The sequence below is a fragment of the Mustela nivalis genome, assembly GCF_964662115.1.
Source record: "Mustela nivalis genome assembly, chromosome: 14".
In the NCBI taxonomy this organism is placed as follows: Eukaryota; Metazoa; Chordata; class Mammalia; order Carnivora; family Mustelidae; genus Mustela; species Mustela nivalis.
In genome coordinates, this window is record NC_139033.1 from 92,254,080 (window position 1) to 92,259,937 (window position 5,858).

Here is a 5,858-nt window from a genome sequence, read left to right on the forward strand (position 1 = left end):
CTAGAAATATCATTGTTAAAAATAATACTTTTTATAACATTATATATAAATGTTATACATATAATAATGAATACATGTTAAAAATGCTACACGGAGGATTTTCCCATCATAGTATGAACCCAGCCAGGTGGTAACTGCTCTTCCTCATGGCTCTGTGTCCTGCTAGAGGTGCCAGCGAGTGTTGGAAACTTTGTCTGCTGCCCATACAGCAGCCAGTTCCCCTCATTCCTGGGCTTGTTTCCTTAGGGGTAAAATGGGGATAGTATTGATCTCAGTAGGTTATTGACAAATGAGCAAATGCCCCTTGCATAGTGTCCATCCTGGACGCTAGGACAGTCCTGACAATGGTAGATGTAAGTCTGTACTTTTTAATCATCCTGTCTTATGTTCATGATAAACTCCCAGAAACAGAATAACCAGGACATAAGGATTTTGCAAGTTCAAGTGAGGATACTGTCTGTGCCTGGCTCCCAGACTTTCTTCTTCCACATGGTCACCTTCACAACTGTTTCATGGGCTGGGATTCCAGACCTCTTACCCTCATGGTCCAGCTATTGATTGAATGGATAGATTCTAGTTACTCATGAAGACACTGACCTTCCAAGCAGGCTTTCAGCCCATTCACAAGCTCCTGTCCTGATTCCTGGAAGATGCACTGAGAGAACCACCTTTTTGGAGAAAAATCAGCCATTGGTTTGGGAAACAAGACTCTGGAAATGTCATCATTTTGATTCTGAGTTCATCTGGGACCTCCAGGAAAGAAGAAAAGTCCTTATAGGTAGCTGAGGATCCCATTAAGGATCGATTCTCTGATTCCCCTGCAGAGACTGAAGCACTAATCTCTTACCCCAAGGCGCCTATTAAAATTGGGAATGCACACAAAGAGGAATTCAGGATGGAAGCATTCATTAACATTGCTCCGAATTACGCACACTTTCACTGTGCAAGACTACTCCCTCAAAGCAGATTATGGATGAGCCATTGTTTGAGACATGAGGCTCAAAGCAGGGATCTCCAGAAGGCTGGCTGTTAATTTTGTGGTGTCCCCAGTGGGTGAGACAGCAGTGGGTGAGACAGAAGTAGTCTTGCACAGTGAAAGTGTGCGTAATTCGGAGCAATGTTAATGAATGCTTCCATCCTGAATTCCTCTTTGTGTGCATTCCCAATTTTAATAGGCGCCTTGGGGTAAGAGATTAGTGCTTCAGTCTCTGCAGGGGAATCAGAGAATCGATCCTTAATGGGATCCTCAGCTACCTATAAGGACTTTTCTTCTTTCCTGGAGGTCCCAGATGAACTCAGAATCAAAATGATGACATTTCCAGAGTCTTGTTTCCCAAACCAATGGCTGATTTTTCTCCAAAAAGGTGGTTCTCTCAGTGCATCTTCCAGGAATCAGGACAGGAGCTTGTGAATGGGCTGAAAGCCTGCTTGGAAGGTCAGTGTCTTCATCAAGGTTGGGGTCTCTGACTTGATACTGTTTGTTGTCCCCCAAGAGACCTTGGCAATGACTAAAGATGCTCTTGGCTGGCAAGGTTAGGATGGTGGAGGTATTACTGGCATCCAGTTGATGGCTAGAGACCAGCATGCTACAGAAGACAGCAACACCCTTACCACCACCACCATGGACAGTTATCTGGCTCAAAATTTTAGTAGTGGGACTGGTGAGAAATGCTGGGCTAGTCTGAAGACTTAAAAGGTGTGACAGTGTCCTGGAGGCTACACGGTTGGAAAAATGACCCTAGAAGTTGTTACAAATAGCAGCGGTCAGTTGGTTCTGAGTTACTGCTTATTTACCCAAGTTTCTGGTTTCCTTCCAGCCGCCCTGAAGCTCTGGTGTAAACATAACCTTTTTCTGCCATAAGCTATCATTGTGTACCGGGATGGAGTGGGGGATGGTCAGCTTCAAGCATTGCTGGACCATGAAGTACCACAGATTTGAGTCTTCCTTAAAATCCGTGTGTCCTAAAGACTCTGGGTATATAAATTGTAAAGTGAAGATTTTGTAAACTCTACATTTCAGTCTTTGAAATGAATCTGTAGCAATTATGACATGTGAATTAAGAGAGAAAGAGCATGACAGAGAGGGCATCAGTCATTAGGTGGGGAGAAGATAGACGGCCCTTCATTCTTAGACTTTCTGCTCCATACCCAAGTCAGAGGACAGAACAGAACTGGAACATTCCAGATTGTATTCTCCCCATGGAACCCTAAGAACCTGTCCTTTTTTCCTAATCTCTCTGCAAGCCTTGATGTAAGGGGTACTTGTTAACCTCTGATATTCATTAAAATCCAAGAACACAGCCTGGTGATGGTTTGTATTTATGTAACTCCTTTATTCTGGAGTTTTGTACATCCCAGTCCTGGGGATCTCTCTCAGCTCTTGCCTCTGGCCTCCTCTGTTTGTTGGTGGAGCCTGGTACCCACCATGGATGACCTTGTAAGGAAGTTCCTCCCCCACAATGTGGGTGGCTGAGAAACCTCTTTCACTGCTTAAGCCTGGGCACAGGGGGCTAGGACAGTAAGGTTGGTGTGTGGGGAGAACTGCCTCTTCTGTAGATTCTTAATGGATCCTGTGTTGTGGTTTCAGTACTCTGAATGCCAGCTGGTGACACCAGTCATTCTTTTCAAGGGTCAAACTTACTTTCATTGTGGTGAAGAAACGAATAAACACCAGATTTTTTGTGGAGTCCGAAGGTAGACTTCGAAACCCACTTCCAGGAACAGTTATTGATATGGAGGTGACCAAGAGGCAATGGTAAGACCCCCCCCTTTTATTTGTTTAAATAAACATTCTCTTTTACTCAAACAAAAATAGAGGAGGTGTGTGTGTGTGTATGCACGCGCGCGCGTGTGTGTGTTCAAGGTTTGCCTGGCTTGGAGGATAACAGATTGACTTAAAGTTGGTTGAAAATTACATGAACAGATAAACTTGGGATTCTAGAAGTTTCTGTATTCCTTTTTCTTCTAGAATTTACAGCATATACCATAAACATACTGATATTCCTGGGTTGTTGGAAAGAATGACTGAGCTTCTGATTAGGCAGAGATTTATCAATTGTGCAAATGAGAGAATTATGTAAATGAGAGAATTATGTACAACACAGGATGGGAAATGAAACAAGACTGTCCTACAAGCCAACAGGGAGAAATGAAAGAAAATGAAGGAAAGACAAACACTGATCAATCTAGTAGGAGGCAGGAAAGGATTTAAGGAAAAAGCAAGTGGGAAAGTATGATCTGTAAAAAGCATAACATAATGCACATGAGAAAAAGTCCCATATCTACAAGAAGCTGATGGACCTTGCCATTTCTATCATTAGGGGGTTTGAATAGATTCCAGAGATTCCTGGGGAGACGTCTGAAGGGTCCATCCCTGGAACTCTGAATTGAGGGTCCCTGTGACCTTATCCAATGTGCCAATGTCAGGTTTCTGCATTGAGGAGTCAGCTCGGATGCTTCTGCAGAAATCCCATGAGTGTTGCCCTGACCTTTATGGACTTGCTTTCCCAAATCATTGCCCCACAGTTCAGTGGGCTTCTACATGTAAACAGAACTGTCTGTACAATGGGTTTCTGTCTATTCATGGCACATCAGATGCTAGGTTTGCTATGTTCTTTTTCTTCTGAAATTAAGCTGTTGTCTAGACTCGTGTGTTCTGCGATTCCAGGTATGATTTCTTTATCGTGAGTCAGTCTGTGAAAGATGGTACTGTCACTCCCACTCATTACAATGTCATCCACGATACAGTTCGCTTTACCCCAGATAGGATACAGCATCTCACTTACAGACTATGCCACATGTATTACAATTTGGCAGTAAGTATTTTTTATATGCATTTTCCTTTAAATCTCTAAGATTGCTCCATGTTGAATCTATACTTTGTGAACCTTTTGAATTGATACCTGTGAAAGGTTAAATTCAGACAAAGTTCAGAAAAAAATTTTGTTGTTCTTTCTGCTAAAGCGTGTCATTCGAGTTCCTGCTCCTTGTCACTATGCCCACAAACTGGCTTACCTTGTGGGTCAGAGTATTCACCAAGAACCACACCATTCCCTGGCCAGCCATCTCTTCTACCTGTGACTTTCAGAAGAAAGCCTGACGACATGTTGAAAACCAGCATTTGTTAGTTTTTTTTTCTTTTGAACGTGTACTTCTGAAATACTCTCCTGGATGCATAGTTTTAATACAAACATATATTTGGTGGGGGGAGAGTGAGCAGGGAGGAGCAGATAGAGTGAGAAGGGAGAGAGAATCCCAAGCAGCCTCCACTCTCCTCAGAGTTCAATATGGGGCTTGATCTCATGACCCCATGATTACGACCCCAAGCCTAAATTAAATGTTGGACGCTCGCCTGGCTGAGCCACCCAGGTGCCCCAAGAAATATTTTTTTTAAAAACTATTTTATTTATTGGGGTGCCTGGTTGGCTCAGTGGGTTAAAGCCTCTGCCTTTGGCTTAGATCATGATCCCAGCATTCTGGAATCGAGCCTTGCATCAGGTTCTCTGCTTAGCAGGGAGCCTGCTTCCTCCTCTCTCTCTCTGGCTGCCTCTCTGCCTACTTGTGATCTCTGTCTGTCAAATAAATAAATAGAATATTACCAGATTTATTTATTTATTTGACAGAGATCACAAGTAGGCAGAGCAGCAGGCAGAGAGGAAGGGAAGCAGGCTCCCCGCTGAGCAGAGAGCCCAATGTGGGGCTCAATCCCAGGACCCTGAGATCATGACCAGAGCCAAAGGCAGAGGCTTAACCCACTGAGCCACCCAGGCACCCCCAGATGCATAGTTTTAAATTCAAATCATTTGGATGGGACATGGTGGTTCAGAGTGGTGTGCCCTTTTGGTGGTACAACCACTGACTTAACCTGATCCTTCTATTTTCCAGACAGGGAAAAAGACCACGAGGTTTGTATCTTACAACTTAACTTTGAGTCAGTGACTTTATGATGGACCACGCCTGAACACTTAGCCCTTCTGAGCAAGTGACACCACTCGTCATTGAGACTGGGCATTAGTCTTATGAAGTAGACTCCCTTGGAAAAGGATATCTTTCTGAAACTTATTTTTAAGGGACAGAAAAGCTCTAAAAATGTCAAAATTAAATGGGGGATTTAATTGTCTAATTTAAAGTTGTGTAGGAAAGAAATAACCCATGTACATAGTATTGCTCACTCTTCCAATGGGTGGAAATTTGAATGTGACTTTGGTGGAGCTGTAAGAGTTGGAAGCTCTTGGAACATTGAAGCGTTTTTGTCACTTTTACCACAAAGAAGGGAAACCTAGATCTTGATTAGCACTTCCTTTTCGTGCATTCTCTTGTGCATGTTCCAAGGGTGATGTTACTGTTAGCTGTACCATAATCAGAAGAGTCTTGAATAATTGGCAGAAATGAAGCTATTATGTTTTTTCTAAAAACATACTCCCCCCCCTTAAATGATCTTTAAATAGATACAGGAAACACGATGTAAAACTTTGTTTTCTTATATTCCTTTTCTTATACTCCTTTCTTATTCTATACAAAATAGAATTTTGATGAGTTGTAGGGAGTAGATTAGCTTCAGGCATACCAAAAAGGTTATGGTTAAAGACATATAATTGCGTTGGTTATAAGTTAATCAGTTTAGGTTTGTAACTTGAACCAGTCTTATAAGAAATAAAATTAAAATAAGTCATTTAAAAATGTCTTGTACTCCAGGTAACATCTTACCTAGCAGGGCTGCCCTTAATGATGAGTAGAATAGAAAGGATGGGGCCATCATTAAAGATAAATTAAGGCAACATGTTCTTTTCTGATGCTAGAATTTGACTTCCAATAATACATTTCTAGAGATCTATTAAAAAATGGGAAGGAACAAATCT

At 42.2% G+C, this 5,858-nt stretch overlaps 1 pseudogene across 1 annotated transcript; it reads left to right on the forward strand.

The window, feature by feature from the left end:
* The first annotated feature begins 1,341 nt into the window (after positions 1 to 1,341).
* Positions 1,342 to 4,080, forward strand: LOC309848064 (piwi-like protein 3; annotated as a pseudogene). Its single transcript has 5 exons — positions 1,342 to 1,435; positions 1,818 to 1,955; positions 2,616 to 2,755; positions 3,668 to 3,815; positions 3,964 to 4,080. The product of its transcript is annotated as a piwi-like protein 3 (transcript).
* The last annotated feature ends 1,778 nt before the right edge of the window (positions 4,081 to 5,858 follow it).